Genomic DNA, 23,111 nt, shown 5'->3' on the forward strand with positions numbered 1-23,111 from the left:
TTGCAATCTTGTGTGCAATTTAGGACAAAATTATTCAGCTTTGCAGCTGCAAGATGCAAAAGGTCAACAGCTCAAAGCTTTGGAAAGGTTTTGGCATAGGCACAATTTATACACAGTTTTCTGTAAATGAAAAAGAGAGAGAAAGATGCATTTACCTTGCTTTCTTTCTTATCTTCCACAGACCTGCAGGAAGTAGGCCTTTTCTGCAGGAAGAGAGTCATCACAGAGTAGCCTTGTAGGCCAGTAATACTGTGCTGACATTGCCATTGCTAATAATGAACCACGGGTTTTTCACTGAGTTTGAAAGGCCTCAAGGCCAAGGTTTTTCTAGGTGTGATTTGTCTGAACCTTTCTTCATCTACCAGGAATTCTGTTTTAATAAAGCACATATTAATTGTTAGAGAAATTTGTCTAATGACCAGCATTTACAAAGTAGTTTTGCTGTGGTGATTAGGTATTTATGACTCTAATATACCTATGTACTGTAGAGGAGAATAAGCCTGGTGCAGTAGCAGACGTCTTGAGAAGGGGAGACACAAGATATGAGATAGAGGAGTAGGCACTTGACTGTAAGAGATGAGAAACTGGCTAGCACTGGAAACCCTAAGAATGTAAATAGCTCACCACCAGGCAGTTAAAGAAACACATGTGGAGCTGAGCAAAATGGGGTTTAGGAGTATAAAAGAATAAAAATCAACATACATAGAATGCACCATAAATTTCAATGCAATGTTGAGCTGTTGACCAAGAAAAGCAAGATATAACAGCATGTTAGAAAACATATAAAACCAGACACTAGTTAGTCCAAAGAAAGAAAGAAAAAAGAAAGAAAGGAAGAAAGGAAGGAGAGGAGAAAGAAGCCATTAGTATCAACATCATGGTCATCCCAGGAAAGGATTCAAGATGCTAGTGGCTTGTACCCTGATATACACACGCCAGGTGGATGGCAGAGATGTGATAGAAGGGAGTGAATAGTATCGGGAAATGGGAAAGTATGTGCTGTCATAGGACAAGGACTGCCTGGAAGAACCTGATAAAATGTCTGGACTGTTTCTGCAGAGATCTAACTCTTAAGATCATTCTGGTAGGCAGTGGAAAAATAAAGGGAAACAGCTAATTATCACAGATTAATTGTTAAATATACATCCTTGTAACGTGCTTGGGGCAGAGGCTACAATGTGATAGCAACCAAGGTAATGACCACTAATTTAGTCTTAAACAGAGAGAAACTGAGACTGGCCTGCAGCTACATGATCAACAAAGCTATTCACAGCTTATGCTGACTATTTACCCTAGAAAGTAATGAATATTTAAGAGGGTAGTGCCTTGGAGGGAACATATTTGCAGATGTCCAGTGCTGTGCAGAAAGTTGAGCCCAAGGTGACACCATTATGTGCAGAAGCCAGGCCGCCTGCCAAGGCTAAGACATAGTGACAAGCTGGAGTGAGCATTTTGCTTCCTCAAATCCATAGTGCAGGTTGAGACTGGACCAGAGGTTCAGGGGCCTTGGTTGGTGTGAATGTGGCTGCAGAGTGTGTATATGGTAAAACAGAAACCCTGGAGTAGCCATCCGATATGCCTATCCCACTTGGTAAATAAGTTTTAAATTTTATGTAAATAAGTGGTGTGGTTCAGGCCTTGAGGCCACTCCACCCTCAGTTCTCCATGACACTGTATATAGTAATTTTAACTATGTCTTTACTATTGAGATTTTTCATGTACGGTAGTATTTTTAATTCCTTTTTCTTTTTCTTTTTACAATAATTAGATCTGAACTAATAATAGTTCTCTGATTGCTATGATATGATTTTAATCATCCTAATCATAAATTCTGAGTTTACATATAATACATGAATTCATTTTGCCCATAACAAAATTTTGAGTACATTACCCTACTTCTGTCTATGATTTAACTCCACACTCTGACCCAACAGACACAGGAAAAGATGCCAGATTTGTCCAAGGTTAAAAACTGAAGAACCTAGCAGCATATGATTGAATGCAAAAAATTGGCTCTAAGCCGTCCTGCTTTGCATCACCTCTTTTTAATGTATTAGTTAATTTATTTCCTTTTAATAAGAACTCAGGTAGAGAACAAAAAAAAACCAAGCAAATGAACAACAAAACACAAATTCTAATGAAGATAGAATTTACGAGATAAATTTGAAGGGCAGCATTTCAAAGAAAGTAACGATTCTACTGGGATGTGAGCAAGATTATTTTTGACTTCATAGAAGGAGATTTTTTCTCATGTCCATAACATGAGAGTCCTTTTTCCTGTCCCTACTATGACGTGGTCAATGGGTGAATTGTGCTGATACTCACAGGCCTCTGTTGTGTACAAATGAATGACATAAACAAAAATTTTATTTATATCCCTTATGTAGTAACAGCAGGACCCTTATGTAGTAACAGCAAGAGAACCCAACAGGTAAATTCATATTCAGTTTCTCATACTTCTCACTTTGATATTTTATCCTGAAGAATAAAGGGTCATTATAATAATCTAGGCAACAAGGTTGGAAGGTGTGAATCCAGTTTGATCACCCTGAGAACTAAAAAAAAATTAAAAAGATGTTAATCTTCTGATCACTTGGAGATACAAGATGAAGTTTCTCAAAGGCATAATCTGATGCCATTTGGATATCCAATTGTGAGAGCTAGAAAAAGCCCTTCCATTCCTTGTTCTGCAGGCTGTCTTGGGCAATCCAAAACAGATGCTCTCAATCACAGCAAAACCAACCCACAACAGATTTCCTCCTCTTGTGAAAGGGATATCTGATATTTCCTTTTCTATCTTGCCTTACTGGTATAAGCTACTTATGCAAGTACTTCTCTGATTTCTGCTTTAGGTACCTAAATTAATAGAAACGGGTAAATCTAATATATAATCTGGAGTATAATTAATCGTATTTAAACAATTGCAGTGTCTCCAGGTGATTTGCAAAGCTATATACTAGTCCTGAAATGTAGAATCCTTCTCTATATATTAGAAGCAGGCTGCAAGTATGTTTTTTAGTTCTGGAATGTGTAGCATGGCAGCTAAATGCCATGATTCCTACATGATTAAACAGAGAAAATTACAGAAAATGCTAAACCCATGAAAGGGTAGGTGTGTTCATGGCTGGAATGAGTTGTAGAATGACTTGAGGAAGTTAATCCTGACCAAAATCAAGCAGATGTTCTACCTGCCTAAATTTCCTCTGTTGTTTTAATTAACTTTTATCTTCACTTCCTCCTGTTAAAACACTACTGTGTAATATTCCTATCCCAGAAAGGATTGTTATTATTATCTCAAGGGAAACTGCATTTCAGCAGCAAGTCCAGCAATCTTTGTAGAGTCTCTGAGAAGTTCTTAAGTATCCTTTTGGGTACACATTTCTATAAAAATGCAAAGTATAGCAGTATGTAGTGCTACCACTCTGCTATTGACAAAAAGGAAAGGGAAAGTAGGCCATTATGTGAAGGACATAGGGCACTGGGATTGCTCCCAAACATGGCTTCCACTTAACCAAAATGAGACCCCACTGAGTATCCCAGCTGAGGTGCTTCTTCTCTCCTTTAAGGATGGCATACAGGACCAACTAGGAGGTGCAGAGCATCAAAACTTTGTTTGATTCATGTACTGAGTGAAAATGGAAGTAGATTTCCCAATAATCTCACTGACTCTACGGCATGGCAGTTGTACTAGAGACAATTTATGTTAATTTGAATGTGTATATCTCTCCTTAAAATTTATAGAGACACTGCATACATCTATATACCATAATGCATAGAAAGCTGTGGAGGGACTGTTGGGTTTGTTTGGCTGTTTGGTTTTGTTTGTTTTTTTAACTGCTTACAAGAGTAATAATGACCTCGGTGCTGGGCATTTCCTATGGACTAATGACCAGCTGGGGTTAATGACCTGAAATGTAGCCACAGGCCATCAACTCATCCCAGCCAGCCATTAATCCTATGGAACTACCAGTGCCTCCACTGTTATTGCTTAATTTAGTCTCCCTAATTTTAGTGTAGCTTTAAAAACCTTGCTGCAGCCACTGAGCAGCTCTGTATTTTATTAGCCCTGCATTTCTACTGCTGAGCACGGGTTATTTTCCTAGGTGCCGATCAACTCTAAACACTGAATAGACTTTATTAAAAATTGGTTATCAAGCTGCTGAGCATCGCCAGACATCTAAATATTTTATGTGTGTTCTCTTTGAGTGGCCCTGAGCAATTAATACGTTGTTTCATTAGGAGGGGTTTTTATTAACCACTAAGTGACTCTAAACACCTAATATATTTCACAAGAAGTTTGTATTCCAGCCATTGAGCAGCTTTAAACACTAAATTGGCATCATACATTTAAAATAGAAATCACTTAGCTTTATACATTTCTCACAAGTAATTTCCTGTCTGTACCTTTCTAAACATTATTCTTTAATTTTATGGGAGGGGTTTTTTTGTTTTTTTTCAGCTGATACATTCCTACTTAGGTTACTGGACCTCCAGTACTTTTCATTCAAAAGCTAGGAGCTTCACTGGAATCGGCTTTGCTTCTTTTCCTTCATCTAATACAGAGAGAAGAAGAACCACAGGGAGCAACATGAACCCCAGTTTCCTTCCAGCACCAAATTAAGGGATTAGAAATATTCATGTTGTTCTGACTGAGATAATAATTCAGGCTTTAGACTTGAAAATAACCTGTGGTGTATCCCTGCATATACAACCTCCAACAGCACGACAATCAAAATGACAGTGATTCAGTAGGTACGCTTAATCATCGTTACAGATCTCCAGCCCAGCACTGTCGATGGGAAATTCACGCTGCCGCAGCAAATGCTGAGATTAACTAACACCTGCTCACTCAGGCTGAGGACTTGATCAGCTAGAATTGCAGCAAACAGGCCCTAGCCCTGCAATTTTTTTGTTTCTCCAAGGTCTCCCATGTGACACTTCAGCCAGGAAGAGTTGTCACTACTCCTCTGAAGTCATGGGGGCAGTGAGCTCTGGGAACATTGCTCCTAGATCTCGCTGCTCAACCTCTGCAGTTCTGTTGGAGTGAGCACGGACAGGACCTTCCAGATTCCCATGCCAGGCAAAGTTCCCACCATTTTGCTCCCTTCAGCAAGCAGTAAAATCTTAGTGACAGGTCAGGCTTGCATAGCAAGTCAAAAAGACTAGCAGTCTAGCCAGCTCATAGTCTTCTGGGGAATTCACGTAAAAGGTGGGTCATTGTATATAGCCCTCTACACCACTCCAAGCCCAGTTCTCTGAGCCTGTATCAACCTGCTCCATGGGCAGGTGGCCTGCTTGCCCCCTGCCTCCACACAGATATACCTCTGGGTTCCTCTTCTGGGTAGGACCAAGTAAAGGGGGAATGACTGTCACAGCTTTTATCAAGCTGAGGCTTTTACCAGACAAGTAGGACTGAGCATCTCAATGTTTAAAAATCCTTGATGGGTGACATTCCTTTTAAACAGTGCTGGTGAGGAGAGTATTGCTGATTATTATTACAACAATTATTATTGTTATTTAATAACATTGCTGTTATTAAACTAATGCAATACTTACAAAAGAAGAAAATGTGGCAAGTCCTGCTTTAATAATATGAGTAGATTACATTAATGACAATACATAAAAGTGGTGTGTTTTTTCAGACAAAAAAAAATAACAAGGAAAGTTTTTTAAAAAATCTTACGGGTCAGATTATCCTACAAAAATCATTACCATATTCCTAAAATTATTTTTAAAACTTGTCCTAAGACAGTATAGGTATGAACTCAGAAGACTGTAGCATTGATATAATGATGTATACCCCTCTTTTGTAATTACTAACTCATAGGTAATGTTTTTACAACTCAGACTGATTGCGCACATCATCTGTCTTTTAAAACAGTATGGAAATCTCTCTAACCATATCAGCTGGATTAAATTAATTCAAAATAAAGGTTGCATTATTACCTTAGAAAAGATTGGTCCAAGTTGATGGTCATGGTATAGAAGTGTATCCAATACTATTTTAGACATACCTTACCAGGATGGACCAAGAGTTTTTGATTTGTTTAAGTCTCCTTGGGCATTCCTTATATTCAGCAATTCTGTATTGGCTCTGCAGCCAGAGTGGCAAGGCAATTCTTACATTCAAATGACATTCAGTGCACTATACTTCAAATCTTAGCAATAAGATATTGCCTTATAATATTTGGATTGCCAGTTGTGCACCAGCTTCAACTGCAATATTGTTGTGCTGATACACCTGGGCATGAGTTAAGGAATGAGCTGGTATGTGGGGAATGAGTGGAGATTATGGTATATGAGTGAAGATTATTACTTAGATAACTCCAGTGCTTTCAGTGCTGTGAATGAAAATACCTAACTTTGGATGCTCTGGCTTTGGCATACTTGTAACTCAGACTGATATCATCTATTTATCTGAGTTTGTGTATGTGGGCATGCATACAAGAACAGACGTTAATTTTAATTTTAGTTCTGTCAAAAATACCTGGTTCCCAGAAATCAGCTCTGGGACCACAGACTGCTATCTTCAGATCAAGTCTATTTTGGGCTATTCCTTGTGGGAGGTTGTATTTTTTTTTTCTTTCCAGGCACTGAAAAACCATGTATTTTAAAGCTGGATCACAATTTTATTTTGGCATGCGTATTTAATTTTGCATACACATGTAGTTTTCATGCAGTTAATATTTTAAGTATAGAAAGCCTAAAATAAACACAACAAAAAGCAAAATCCAAGTTAAGACCTTTGAAAATAAAGGGTATATTGGCAATATCAACTGACCCTCAACTCAGTAAATAACGAAGCATCACTGTTGTTGACTTTGGGTTAGGTTCATTTCAGAGAGCATGAATGCAATATTTATTTCAGCATGAATTGCAAGTATTGGAGTTACTGCCAGCTTTGAGTGAAGTCAGTCCTATGATAATCAAAATCATAATGAAAGACTGCCATGAGACAACGGATTATTCTTGTACTGAAAGGGATGTTTGCCTCTTTTCTATTACTGCGATAAATGTTCCTGATTTTTGTGTATTTAACCATTCCAATATTATAATTCTTGGACCTTTATAACAAAGACATATCTGTTGTAACAAAAAAAAAAAAAAAAAAAAAGAAACCAAAACCAAAAATAAGAACATATAGTTTTACATTAAAAAAGAGTTGTACTATTTTTTTCAGCTATATCTGGTAAAATATCTTTTACTGATGCAGTCTTATGTGTTCGCTTTTACTGGAATTTTCCAGATATAGTTCTGAAGTGGGTCAAAAGTCTCTTTGGATATGTGCGTCCTAACAATCAGCAATAAAAGTTCCCACTGTGTTGCAATTTCTGAGGAAAGTTATATATTTCACAAGTTTCTTGTGTCTGATGGCATTACGTGAACTTAACAGCAACAGTTGCACAGGTAAAATATATAAATAGCTTAGATTTGCCTATCATCTCCTCTGGTAACTAAACGTTGTATGACTGCACTGGATAAAGAACATGTAGCTCATTTAGCCTAATCCAGACAATCAAAGTAAAACTTCTCATAAAAAACATTTGGTTTTTTAAAAGCAATCATGTATGTACAGGTTAAAACTCATTTGCCATTAATACACTGACTCATTCCTGTGTGATGTGTTTATTTGTAATATTTATTTAATAAAGATATTTATTATTTAATAAAAACCAAGTCTTTATTTGTGAGCTCTAAAGAAAATGTTCATGATTGGAAAGCTCAGGTTTGATTTCTGGTTTCCATGTGGACAGTAAATAATGTAAAGATTTTTCCACTTATCTTCAACAATTTGCTCTACTGCAAACAGTTCTGTCGTAGCTAATTTACATGGCCTTAAAAGAGATGAAATGGACTATTTGTGAATATTAGCTGAAGTTGAAGTAAAGATTTCAAACAAACTTCTTTTTTTCCCCCACATATTGTTCCTTCTACAGAGATCCTTAACAGACAAGACATCAGTCTTCACATTCTTCATTCATCAGTGTATTTCTCAAAACTTGTGTCAATGTCTTGCCTTTCTCTCATTTCCATTATACTTTCTAGTCCTCATCTAGTTTAGTTCTTTTATCTTACCATCTTAGAAATTTTCCATCCAAAAAGGAAATTACACTGCTCCTGCTTCTTAAGATTGTCACTTAACAGTGATCTCAGTTAGCTATTCATTTCTTAAACTCCTAGATGAACTTTTTATAAACTTAGTGCCTCAAGAACACATCTTCCCATTAAATTCTGTGTATGCTGCTCATTGTTCAAATTGCATACATGTAAATCTTGTCTTAGGTCACAAATCGATATTACTCCAGTACTGTCTTCATGATTTCTCAGTACTAAATATAACAGTATTACTCCATGGTTTAATATGGCTGTTAACATCTCTGTTGGAAATAGCCCAGAGTAGAAGCTAGTTGCGAAGAAGACAACCTTGCAACCAGGAACAGAACATGCCCAGGCAGAAGTGGGCATGAACTGGGCAGAAGCAGCTCAGAACTGAGGCTCCTGGATGCGGTGTTTCCCCTTGCTCCTTGAAGGCTCTGAGGGGAGCCTTCCCCTCAGGTTGAAGGCTCCAAGCTGGAGCTATGTTCTTATTAAAAAAAAAAAAAAAAAAAAAAAAAAAGAAAATCAAGATTAGAATCCATGGAATTTTTCCCCAGAAATATCTCACATTGCAATGAGTCCTAGGATTTCCACTCTGCAGTTTCCCCACAACCTGTCCTTTTCCACACCCACATTTAAGAAGTCCTCTCGCTTAGTGGAGATTTAGAATTATCTCTTGGAACAGATTCCACAAAACTTTCCGTAAGGAACACAGGCTAGAGAGGGAATTTGGAGAAAGCATCAGGAATACAGCTGTCATAGGCAGGACTAGAATTTTATACCTTTTCTAATTTAAAGCCAGATTATTTTTATGGGCATGAGGCCTATCTGGTAATTATCCAGCATTCAGCGCACAGAAAAACATAAAATAACAAGTAATGGAATAATAGAATGCGATATCAAAATGTGTAAAGCATCTAGAGCATTTTATGCAACTCTGTCTCATAAATAATGTCGCAAGCCACTGGAGTCACCACACTAGAGTAGCATTTTGACATTAAAGGTTAACAGCTGATAATTTCTGAGATGATTGGAGAATGTTTTTTCTATGAATGAGTTTTTTTTCTCCTTTGACCCTTTCTTTGTGAGATGAAGAAGAAAACTGGTTTTAATAAGAAAAAAGCCAGACTTCACTTTTAATTATTTTTTTTTAAAGGAGCAATCAGTGAGCACAGCAGTTTCTTTGCTTCACTCCTCCTCCTATTGAAGTAACTGCCCTTGTGCATCTCCTGTTTCTTGACGCACATTAGAAACCATTGTGCTAAAGGCACTGCATCTAACCAAGACCTCAGATTTCTGCACTCAACTCTTGCCTGATGCGAGTATTACATCTGGTTTGGTTTGTATCTGAAAGGAACAATAGTTCAGCCAAAAAAGGTAAAGCTGTTGTGATATAATTAAATCCATCAAAACTGTGCTAGGAGAGGTTTTGAGTAATAATAAAGTGTCAATAATATTTGGCTAGGAGGACTCTTAGGAAATGAAGCAGCTAGTCAAGACAACCTTGAAGTCTGAAGAAGAAAAATCTGTATGTGCAGAAAGAAGGCTTCTTATATACATTTTAACAGAATCACAGAAGTGAATGTATGTGCCAAACAAAATGAAAAAAAGCCACCTCTGAATAGCCTATGTGAAAATGCACAAACAGTAGCCGTGAAAACAAACAAAACAATTCGCAGATGTGGAATAAAAAGAATATAAACCCCAAGTAATTATACAAGAAAATATTGTGTTTATCTAGTGTGCAAATTTTTGCATGAGAACTCTCATTACATTCTTTGGAATGTAAATGAGTAGTAGTCAATATTAAAGTATCTTTCCTATATTCACCTTAAACTTCCTTGTCTTAAGTAATACATTGAAGTTCTGCTATAAAGTAAGATTATTCAAAAACAGAAGTGCCAAAATTCTGTCAAGATGCCATCATCTGTTTCAATGACAGGACAATGATATAGGGGTAAATATTAGAATGCATTTACAGAAATTACTCCCCCTAAAACCAAAAACTGAAATGTCAAAAACTGAAGATGGAAATAATTAAAGGCAAACATCCTATGAAGAGGTACTGAAAAGGTTATGGCCTTTACATCATCACAAACATGTTCTGGCACTAATCCTTTCAAAATATATGTTTAATGCTTAACATTGAGAGAGCAGCTGAACAAGATGAAACAAACTAGAGTGAGCAAATGTTCAAGGGGCTTTTATCATCATAATCCCTTGATATTAAGTATGTTAAAGATCCTTCAACACAGTTTTCTGGAGAACAATATGTTTCTTCTTTCGTTCCTTCTGTAAAATGGATTTTTTTAAATTCTTTCTGAAGCTTTTAGTGTTTAGATTTATGCAACCAATTCAATATAATTGACTGAATCACACTTTGTACTATATTTTCTCAGAATGCTTTATCAACACCTCTTTAACAGAATCTCATGCAACTTTTTTGTTCTGTTGGGTTTTTTTTATTGCAATAGCAGGATCCTGGATTAAGTACACATGCATGGTGACAAAACTATTCAAAACAGAGCATCCAGGAAAGTCTGTGAAGTCTCAGTTCTAGGGCAGTGGCCAGATTATGTTTACATTTGTAGTTTTCATTTAGTCTCTTATTGGACTTACATTTGGCTCCCACTACACTTTTTCTCGTGAGAATTTAAACATCACAGTTTGATTTGTTCACTATCGGAGCAAAAGAAGGCAAAGTATGGCTGGGAATGATGCTGCAGCATCACTGACTAGGCTCTCTCACTGCTTTAATGTGATGCCCAGAAGAACTTGCTTCTGGGAACATCAGGCAGAGAAATAAAAAACATGAGTGATTAAAGCACATTTCCTCTAAGGAATTTTATTGTATAAACATGGAAGTGTTTTATCCAACAGATGTGTAAACTTTGTGTCTTTTGAGTCATCATTTCTGCTTATCTGAATAATATGAGTTATTATATTTTATTCCCATGAAACTGCAATCTGGGGCACATACAAAAAGTTACAAATAAATTCATCCTGACTTGCATATGATTAAAATTTTGTTAACCGAGGGACAATTCTGAAATATTCAGTACACACACATAGAATAATAGAATCATAGAATGCTTAGGATTGGAAAGGACCTGAAGATCATCTAGTTCCAAACCCCTTGCCATGGGCAGGGGCACTTGCACTAAACCATGTCGCCCAAGGCTCTGTCCAACCTGGCCTTTAACACTGCCAGGGATGGAGCATTCACAGCTTCCTTGGGCAACCCATTTCAGTGCCTCACCACCCTCACAGTAAAGAACTTCTTCCTTATATCTGATCTAAACTTCCCTGTTTAAGTTTGAACCTGTTACCCCTTGTCCTACAACTACAGTCCCTAATGAAGAGTCCTTCCCCAGCATCGTAAAATCCTAAGCATGTAAGCAGTCACAGGGAAATTATTGCATGAGTATATAATAAATAGTGGCTAGCAAAACATTCAAATATCATAAAAAAGGCTACTAGTCTCAGTTACAGTAGAGTCATAGCTTCAGAATGCAGAATTTTTATTCTTAACGGTTAGTATTTAAAATAACAGTCTAACATGAGAAACATAGCTCAATCAGAATAAAAGACAGCTTCTTAAAAAATAAACTGAATAAATCTTCTTAGAAAGAAGTAGAAATACAGTAAGCATAAACCTTCACAATATCACTTTTCAGAGTACAAGCACACTTGGAGGTGGTCAGGCTTCCAACAAAGCTGTTTTCCCTTTCACTAACGTCAACATTTTTGACCTTCTCATTATTACATGTATTGATGGACTGACTATTTTACATCCTCCTCACAAAGTACCAAAATTAGAAATGGAGGAGATTGGAAACAGCTAGCACACCAAATTGAAAACATTGAATAGGTCAAAGTCATAGACTTTGCTACAATTTTCTTTGGAATACATGCAGAGGTAGCACAGTCCATGTTTCATTTTTGTGCTAATCATTGTAAAGATTCTATGACATGTCAGTATATGAACACATTCCCACAGCAAAATAATTTTGTGAAAATAAGAATGAGATGAAAATGCAATCCATACTTACAGAATTTAAGGTACACTTAAAATCAAGTAACTCTTTATCAATACAGAAAATGACAGAAAAGAGTAATAAAAACTAGAGCAGACTGAAATCACTATTTTTGCTGTGCAATACCTTCCAAAGACCTGTCAACTCCTTCGGACAGAAGCCTCTTTTTATTGGGAATACTGAACCCTTGGCTACTCATCCTAATTAAAATGTAATTAGGGAAGTGTAATTAGGTAATAATACCACTCAAAACACTTAGCCTGTTTTCCACAATTGCATCCACACTTGAGCTCACTATGGCATAAAATTCTGAACTCAATCTCATGACACTAATTGCCTCTTCACCCCAATTTAATCTGACATGGAGACAGAAGCCTAGAGCTGTGAGGAATACTTATGGTATGAACTATGAATGAGATCTGGGAAACACATCCATAATCCATATCCTACGATAGATATGTGACAAAAGGCAATGTAATCGCTGGTTGCTACAAGTAGTATTTACCTCACAGAAACAAATCTGCTAATATCAAAGAGTCATATAACAACTCAGTCCTTGAGGTAGGCTACATATCACATACTTCTAACTATCTTTCAGACAGATATCTGTCTGACACGTAGCCTTTTCCACTGCCTCTGTAGTCCATGGAAAGAAGAAGGACACCAAAAAATGATTCATCTTACACCAGAGTACAGTTTAAAGCAATCAGGATAAACAGTTTTCTATGATTGTCTCTTCCTCAACCTGGACTCCCAAGGAGAGTTGATGAAATAACTTTTGACTAGATGCTAAGCTTCTAAGACCAGTAAAGTGAGATGAAACCTGCCTCTGCTGCAGAATAGATCTCCATCCACTACCTCACCATTAGCTTTCGATGTCTAAGGCAATAATTAGAAAATGCTATATAACCTAAATCAAACATTATGTGACGTCTGTCATCTTGTCGAAGTTTTGTGTTCTCTGAAGAGACCCTAGAAAGTCCATCCCACAGCTGCTGAGCTACTCCACTCTTCACAGGCCAGGCACATCACTGTCTTACCTTAGGTGCACTGTGATATATCTGGAGCAAACCACAGGACTTAATGAGCATGCGTGTGTATGCACACATGTACACACACACACACACACTCATCAATGCCTACTTGCAAACATGTCAAGAAAAAATATTCAAGCCCTTAGGCTTGCTCCTGGTCACAATATGCCAGCTAAGCAGCTCCAGCTGACACTGGCACCAGCCACAGACCGGTGCAAGCAGAAGGAACTGCTGTAAGCTCCATGGTCAAAAATTCCTTCAGGGCAACCCACTGCCTTTCTTATTTCCTTAGTCTATACATCAATGTTTTAAATGTCTAGAGAGCAGCACCCTAATGACAAACAGCCATTTCAGCTTAATAGATGCAAAACTAGAGTGCCATTCACACAGGCTACAAAGAGCTGCTTGGACTAATGAACTTCTCTTCTAGCCAGAAAAAATGCAGTCTCTTTAATTTTGTGTCATCAAGCTTCTGTGAAGCCTTCAGAGCCTACTGAATTTACTAGTAGTTGACAGAATTTACTAGTAGCTGCTGGTTACTAATCTGTGGCTGGCAATGCAAGATCATGGCTTCCTTTTCCTGACTGCAAGGACTTTTTGCCCCCCCTTTATCATGTCACAGACTCCAGCCTGCTTCTGTGGACCATTCAGAAGTTTGGCTCATATTACCATCATTTAAAAGGGATCAGCACCCACCTACCACAATTACATCATGAACTACAATGATAAATTGGCTCCTAAGGGAAAATGTGTATCAAAAACAACCAACAAAAAACCCAATAGGACGATCCATGCTTGTCTCAGAAAAAGTCTTGCTCAAGGTATTGTAAAATCTCAATTACATAATGAGCTATTAGAGGAGAGCAGACAAATGTAAACGTGGTTTTGCTTGTGTTTCTGTTTTTATATGAACAACGCACAAAGGTCAAGATCTAGAACTGAAAATGGTTGCATACAAAGAAAAGATATGGGTTCATGACAACTTGAAAAATTAAATAATACATATAACTTTGTACTTTATACCTTCTGCAAGAAGGTGAACAGTGTGCTGGTCTTAGTTTTTATCATTCCTTGAGAATGCAATCACATTCAAAAATATGTTGATATCAAATAGGCTGCTCACTAATTAAATTTCGAAAACATAAGAAACACTTGATATTAGAAGACTTAATTTCACTTTTTGAATCATAATGAGTGTATTTTTTTAATCCAGTATTGTGTGTACTTCTCCTATAAATCTACTGAGGACAGAGTGCATCAAAGATATACTAGGTTTTGAACCCTGGTAGATTCATGTTTTGCCATGATTTACACTGCCTGGTGTGTATTCAGCTGTAAAGTTGATCTTCCCTCTCTGAATCATGTATTGATAATTTAAACATAAGATTCTGATCTTAAAGGTCCCTTCCAACCCAAACGGTTCTGTGATTCTGTTACAATAATGACAGCAATAAATGCATAGAATCATAGAATCATAGAAAAGTTAGGGTTGGAAAGGACCTTAAGATCATCTAGTTCCAACCCCCCTGCCATGGGTAGGGACACCTCACACTAAACCATGCCACCCAAGGCCTCATCCAACCTGGCCTTGAACACCGCCAAAGATGGAGCATTCACAACCTCCCTGGGCAACCCATTCCAGTGCCTCACCACCCTCTCAGTAAAGAATTTCTTCCTTAGATCCAATCTAAACTTACCCTGTTTAAGTTTGAACCCATTACCCCTTGTCCTGTCACTACAGTCCCTAATGAAGAGTCCATCCCCAGCATCCTTGTAAGCCCCCTTCAGATACTGGAAGGCTGCTATGAGGTCTCCACGCAGCCTTCTCTTCTCCAGGCTGAACAGCCCCAACTTTCTCAGCCTGTCTTCATACGGGAGGTGCTCCAGTCCCCTGATCATCCTCGTGGCCCTCCTCTGGACTTGTTCCAACTGTTCCATGTCCTTTTTATGTTGAGGACACCAGAACTGCACACAATACTCCAAGTGAGGTCTCACGAGAGCAGAGTAGAGGGGCAGAATCACCTCCTTTGACCTGCTGGTCACGCTTGTTTTGATGCAGCCCAGGATACAGTTGGCTTTCTGGGCTGCGAGCGCACACTGAAGCCGGCTCATGTTCATTTTCTCATTCGACCAACATCCCCAAGTCCTTCTCCACAGGGCTGCTCTGAATCTCTTCTCTGCCCAACCTGTAGCCGTGCCTGGGATTGCTCCAACCCAGGTGTAGGACCTTGCATGGTTAAACTTCATAAGGTTGGCATCAGCCCACCTCACGAGCGTGTCGAGGTCCCTCTGGATGGCATCCCTTCCCTCCGGCGTATCAACCGAACCACACAGCTTGGTGTCATCGGCAAACTTGCTGAGGGCACACTCAATCCCACTGTCCATGTCACCGACAAAGATGTTGAACAAGACCAGTCCCAACACCGATCCCTGAGGGACACCACTCGTTACCGGTCTCCAGCCGGACATCGAGCCATTGACCACAACTCTTTGCGTGCGGCCGTCCAGCCAGTTCTTTATCCACCGAGTGGTCCACCCATCAAATTGATGTCTCTCCAATTTAGAGACAAGGATGTCATGTGGGACGGTGTCAAACGCTTTGCACAAGTCCAGGTAGATGATGTCAGCTGCTCTGCCCCTGTCCATCAGTTCCGTAGCCCCATCATAGAAGGCCACCAAATTGGTCAGGCAGGATTTCCCATTAGTGAAGCCATGCTGGCTGTCACCAACCACCTCCTTGTTTTTCATGTGCCTTAGCATGCCTTCCAGGAGAATCTGCTCCAAGATTTTGCCAGGCACAGAGGTGAGACTGACTGGTCTGTAATTCCCCGGCTCATCCATTTTCCCCTTCTTGAAAATGGGGGTTATATTCCCCTTTTTCCAGTCGATGTCTTAAAGAAAAAAAAAAAAAAAAAACAAAAAAACAAAAAACACTTTATCTCATGCCCAAACACTCTTTTAGCTAAAGAGACAACATTTTTAAGAAAGACAATACATTAAAGCATAGCCTGGAAGAGCATACAGACATGTTCCTCTGTGGCCAATGGAAAAGCAGATGAGAAGTTTAAAAGTCTGCTACACTTTTTAGAGTATTTCAATATTTCCTCACAACCCAAATCTATATGTTTTTAAATATCTCGGAAAGAGATGATAAATTGACATCATTTTACCTTTACCTTTCATTTAAGTTAGAATAAATAATAAAATATATTCAAAATTTTTACTAGTTAGGAAAGAAAAAGACATGCCAATTTTTCATCAGTCATACCTAAGAGCCTCTTAAATCTGCCTCTTTGAAGAGCCACATTAAAGGGGGTCAAAGGTTTCACAAATAAATTGGTTGGCAAGCAATATCAATGGTGCCCTAGACTGACCTGGTATATAACTGTTTGCATATCATTGCAGTAAAAGCAACAACGTGTTTAATCTGTGTGTGTTTATTTTGATCTATATATGGACCTTAAAGGTCAATGTGATTTACTCGCATTTACTGGTGGTTATTAAAAATGCCGAATAAAATGATGGAAAGGTGTTAGAAGGCATTTGCAATTAGGAAAGAAAATGACAGTCCGCATGGAACTGCTTACTCAGAATTTTATCACAAGGGTGTTGGGTTTTTTCTGTTCTATTTTCAAAAAGCTTTATAACTCGCAGCTTGAGAGAAACATATCAAAGCATTTTTTGCCTTCAGTAAATGGATGGCAGGACTAATCTTTCCTCCCTGGATCTTACATGATCATGGCTGTTGCAAAATTAGAGGCGTAGAAAATACAAGGAATACAATATTTTGAGCTGCCCTGGTTTTTGTTTGATATGTTTTTTTCCCCTGGGCAGTAAAACTTCCAGATTTTTCCCAAAACGGAAGGAATATCAGAGTACACCCTACACAGGAGCCCACTGAAGTCAGTAGAAAAATTTCTATTCACATCAAGGGATTTTGACTTTCTCTGTACAGCGAAAAAATTTCTGAGTCTCATGAAACTCAATATTCAATCAGGATCTGAGAGAAATTGCTCAGGCTTCAAATTTACTGTTCTATCTTACTCAGTTGTTTTACTCCATTAGGAATCTCTATATGAAGTTAAAATGAAAGAGAAGAAATGAGGAAGAGATAACTTGGAACAGAAAGCCTGAGCAAAACAAGAATGGGAAGACAGAAAAAAACACAGAAAAAAAGCAAAGACAAAGACCAAAAAGAGCAAATGAATGTAGCTGGAAGACAAAAAGCCTTCAATTTAACATACTATAGAAGCAAGTCTGTAGCTTTAAACACATGAGTAAAAGAATAGAAATCAAGGCCCATCCAAACATTTAAACTAGTTACACCCCAGCTGATGCACCTCACTGAATCAGTTCCTCTAAAAGCAAAGGATAATGGGAAGGATCAATCTGGGAAAACATTTTTACAGCTCAGAAGCCTTAATGAAATCCAATTGCAGCACCCTTTTTGGAGACAAAAATATCAAATTAAAATGTTGCCACTTTTTAAAATAGATTAATGCCTGCAACACAGCAGAGTGCTTAGAGAACCTGCAAACATTTCTTGTTCTAAATCCAGAGCTGTCTCAAGAGCTGTGGCAATAGTCACTGTTTTTAGAGATGAGACTGGATCATCCATAACAATATGAGATACAGAAGTGATCATTAATTTTCAGCCAAATTGTGACAGAACTAAGAACTCTATGAAAACATTATTCTTGCCTGGTTTTTTTTCTGCTTTTGGGTGGTTTATTTTAACTTTCTGTCAAGACTGCCTGAAGAAGGTCTTTCACTTTGGGTTTTTCCATTCAGCATCAAAACCAGTTGATTTACTGAACCCAGTCAGAAAAATTGGACACGAAATCTGTGTTTTGCAACTTCTCCATGAAAACTGCATTTTGCACCCAGAAGCTTGGTGTCATACCCAGCAGCACTGACAGGAAGACCTGGAACAGTACCATCATCCCTAGGCTTACATTTTGTTTACATCTGAATAGAGTCAAGCTAGGAGTTATTCTTTATCAATTCCTTGCTACTCTCCTGCATACAAGTGCTCTGTTAAGCTCCTCAGAATGTTCCTGCTGCTTACTTCCTCAGTATAGCCCCAAGATATCAAAACATGTACGTTCAGTTTTAAATAGAACCAGAAGGGCTATGGTACATGCCGAGGTGCTCTGCAGGATCAGGACTTAAGGCTGGAGGTTTTTCGTGCAGCCAAGAGTTTTCCTGCCCTGCATCCACTTTGCTGAATGCCCATTACTGAAAATCAGCTAAGCAGCTTCAGCACACAGCCAGGTTGTAATTTTTCTGAGTTTTACCTTATGGGGACTTGTTTAGCAAGTGTACTCGATCATCTCTCTTGATACAGTTCTTACTTTGCTAAATGCCATGAACTACAATGCAGCCACTCTAAGAAGTTGTATATCCACAGGGAACAACAACAGCATCGTAAAATGCTAGTTGCCATTTTTTATTTGCTCCTCTAAGGGACAAGCCCCTTTTGGCCATTGGTAAAGCTTTTGAAGTTCCTTGTTCTGCAGCAGTCCATTTAAAGCATGTATCCAGGCCACAGTCAGATGCAGCCCTCCTAGTTGGAACACAAGACTCACAGAGAGCCAGCTAAAAAATTCTTTGCCACTATCAAAGTAAGCAATTCCTGACTTTCACTGTTGTTTCCCCATGGGGAGGAACAGCCACAACAGTCTGACAAATGGTTAGGTACTCCAGGTCTGATGTCCAGGAACACACATGGGAGTTGTTTAGCTGCAATCACTGCCCTGGAGTAGATCCCTGGAGAGGAATGGGTCAAAAGCGCTGCCTTTTGAAGGCCACATTTCTGTACTCTGATGCTTCTTTCAGGCCACATTATCAAATATGTTTCGACATTTGCAAATGGATCTTTATATATAAGAGGGAAAACCCCTGATTTATCTATGAGCCTCTTGAACAGATTTATTTACTAGCAGGACAATAACATACCGGAGAAGGACTTATTAATGAAAATGCATAATTATTTTGACTGAAAAATGTGTTCGTTACATCCAGTCATTTTCTTACTAGTCATGTCAACAGGAAATAAATGGACTCAATTAGTAAAACTGAGCTGCAAGTTACACCAAGTCAGTTTCAGCCAATTAATATTCATCGTTTTACTCCATGACCTTTTAGTATTTTGAACCCAAACTTTTATTGGAAAACAAAAATGACAAATATTTTAAAGCAGGCAATTATCTTTTACTAAGACATTCCTCATCCTAAGAAAATACACTTGATATGCTTATAAAAATATACTTCATTCATTCTAAGTAAAATATTTCATCCAATTTATGTTCTTCTAGCAGAGTTTAATCTGATTGTTCAGATGTGCCTGTGTAGCTAAATGTTTTCTTTGCTTTGATTTCAGAGTTCTCCGTCTCTGAAATATTAAGTGGATAATCACTGAAAGTGTTCTTTCCTGTTTACGGAAAAGAGCCAGTAAACTTTTTCTATCCATCTAAAAGATTCTGGCAAGAGTTGATACAACTGTGGTATAAGGTGATTAATGGAAGGCAAATAAAGGAGTAATTAATCAAACCACATAAGAAAGTGAAAATAAAAATTATGCAGAGACTGACAAGAAAAGCCTAGACTCCTTGTGCTTTGGCACCAATGTAAACAGACCACAGAAAAAAGCAAAAAAGTTCGTGAATGTTCTCCAATTAATCTGTATGCGTGCAGCAGTGCTCTTTAGCTTGGTTCATTTAAATCTGAAATTCCCTTCCCCGTTGATGTCAGCTAGTTAGCCAAGATGGTGCATTACTGTTATGATCACTGCAGCGCATATAATTTAGATTTATCTCTTTAGGGACTCAGCTCCACCCCCTGCTAGCTAATATGCTCACCATGTTTAATGATGCAAAAAATTTCCCTGAGTACAGGTTATTTATCTTTATCAGGGGCTGCTTTTGGCTGGCTGTCAGTTATCAGCCAGAATATTTGTTCCTAAATGGTTTGTACTCATCCATATTCCAGGGCAATTCTGAGGCCCATATTATCACTGATGTTTGCAATAAAAGTGTTTCAGTTCTTCAGGTACACCTTAGTAATACTGATTTATGAGTCTGGACTGGCTATATTTCTGATGCAGTGATATGAACCCTGAAATATCTGTCATGGAAGTGAAATATCTATCTAAAACCTCAGAAACAAAACCTGCTTGTAGGGGTCTTGAAGAAATATGAAGAATGAAGATATTTCTTTGAATACATTTTGAGGAGAATGAGTCAGAGGTGAGTTTCTTAAACTCTAGATCTGTAGAAAATAAAATAAAATTAGGAACAGACCAGTGAAAAGAAGACAGATGAAAGTGGGAAGAAAAGGAACAGTGCGAAGGAAACAAGCCTGAACAGAGAGGTAGGGAGACAAACAAAAGAAAGAAGAATGGAAAGAACTTTGGCTGTACCAGATGAGTGAACACTTTCAGCCCATAAGATTGAAAATGATAGCTGGAAAAGCAGAAAACTAAAGCTTATGACTTGAAAGTTCTTGCCTTCGCAGCAGAGTGAACAAGCATCCAGGCTAAAAGTCAAAGGCAGATATCCTGAGTGGAGGAAGAGTTCAAAATGTTGAATGCACTTCCGCAGCACAGATATGAGAATTATGCTACTGGTTAAAGAGGAGACCAGCAAGTCTGGCAAGTAAGAAAGGCTGACGATGCGAAATGAGTAAGGAAATTTCAATTTCTTATAGTTTTGACTAGAATGGCCATAAGGGCAGCAACTGTGTGTCAGATTTGATGTATGCAGCATAATAGGCTGGATTTGTTTTTCAGGGCATGTGAACATCTGTGGCACAGAGATTCCCAAGCTCACAGCCACCAAGCATGTTCCAAAACTGGAAGCAACAAAGCCAGACATGCTCTCCCCAGGGTGGCATGCTGAGATAACATGGTTTGACTGCTTCCCAGACCTGAGCTAATGCGTGAGCTATGCTAAAGAGCCACACCAGTTTGTTCAGAGCAAGTTCAGGTATCTCTAACAAAATACTACTTCAGAGAGTAAGAAAAGCTAAATTCCCAGGTCACATCCCTCTCCTGTTTCTATAACGGTACAGTAACACTCAGCACTGTTATTCTCTTCTTGCTATCTCTGAACCCACTTGCTAGGTAGAGTCACATAATTAAAAGAAGACTATAAGCTTCCACCCATAATTCAAAAAACTTGGATGCTGAAACTGTCACACATAAGACTACCTTCAATGCAGAAGCACGTGTAAGTGTCAAATGAACAATTTTTGGTCTGAAGCCTCCATCTAGCAGACAGGACTTCCCTAGGGCCAGCACGTGCATACTACATCATGCACAAAGAAAGCAGTTGCTCAGAAAGCCATGAAATATAGCCCTATCAGAAGTTATGGCCTCCTCAGATCTGCTGGTTAAGTTGCTCATATACTTGCCTCTCTTCCACCGCCTTTCACATTTCTCTATGGTCTAGCAGCTCAGGCCTACGTGAGAGTAGGGATCTCTGTTCTCTTTTCTTTGCCATGTTGAAGTAGGAGCTATATTATTTTTCAAAAGACTATTAACAATAATCCATGTTTCCTTAATATAACAGAGTTAAACAGGTAAGAAGACCGGAAATAGAGTGGGTAACCAGAGAGAATAAACTCCTTTATTGCTTTCTGAAAAGGTAAAATATCTGGCTTATTTTTAAGGATATATCAGGTTTGGGTAAATTTCCTGAACCTTCATGGAGAAAAGGATGCACTTCACATACATGAAAAAGCATTGCAATGGACATTTTCATTTTTAACCTACTTGCAACATTGAAGCTGTTACAGGTTAAATTACTTATATGAAGTTTTTAACCACAAGAGAAAAAATACCCCAAAATTGTGTAAAACATGATTAATTTCCTTCAAAAGCCAATTAAATGTTTTCAGCCTACGTCACGTACAAATGTTAATATCACAACCAGAAAACAGTGTGTAGAATGGAAATACAGCACGCATACTTGAATTCCACTTTCGTTCATTTTAGATGATGTATTTGTTTGATTTCTACCATGACATGCTCTTTCTGTTCTGAAGTTTTCCAGAAGCCTAGATTAATGACAAAATGATCTCCAGTATAAACTTCCACAATGATAATAACATATGTTGGCATAGACAGAATAGTATTACAGCGCCACTGAGATCCTCTGAGAGCATGAAATCAATGCACCCATTCAGAAAAGAACTTAATTTGTGTGTTATTTCCGGCATTGCTGCTGTAAACATGCAGAGACTTAACTAACTGGCCATTTAATATTAATAGAACGATATTCAATATCACAATATGCATATGCTATAGCATTTTAAATACTCACTCTGTCTGTTAGATAAATTCCCTATTAGACCTACCCTTGATAATGTGCATATTGTTTCTGAAAGCAATTTCTGAATTATTTAAAAAAGACCGATTTTCCTCCTGAGACATAAAATGAAAATGAACTGCAGATTTTCTCCAAGTTCTTATTACCATTTGGTCCAGACCACATTATGACCAAATTATGGTGAAAACCCCTTGAATAAAGTAATTTCACAGGAGGCTGTTAACCTGCTAAAGCACCAAGAAATACAGATCAGACTGAAATGAGCTTTAGTTGTATGCTTCTTGATTCAACTACTTAGATAATGTACTTTCATTTAGATCAGCATCTAAATGTATGAAGGAAAATGGCCTTCCTTGTACAGGTATAATGAGACATCAATGCAGTAGTACAGAATATCAGTGAAGAAGAAGGGAAAAAAGCAGTTCTGATGCCTGAAGTTCTCTTGTGACAGACACTTTTTTAAAAGAATGTAACTATGGAAGCAACAAGCATTTATGTCAGATGCTTTCATACAAGTGAAGAACATGAATCTGTCACCTGAAACTGATTAAGGGCCATCAAGGCCTGAAGTGGAAATTCTACTCTATTGAGAGAAAAAATGCACAATGTAAAGA

This window comes from Psittacula echo, assembly GCF_963264785.1.
Source record: "Psittacula echo genome assembly, chromosome: 4".
Classification (NCBI taxonomy): domain Eukaryota; kingdom Metazoa; phylum Chordata; class Aves; order Psittaciformes; family Psittacidae; genus Psittacula; species Psittacula echo.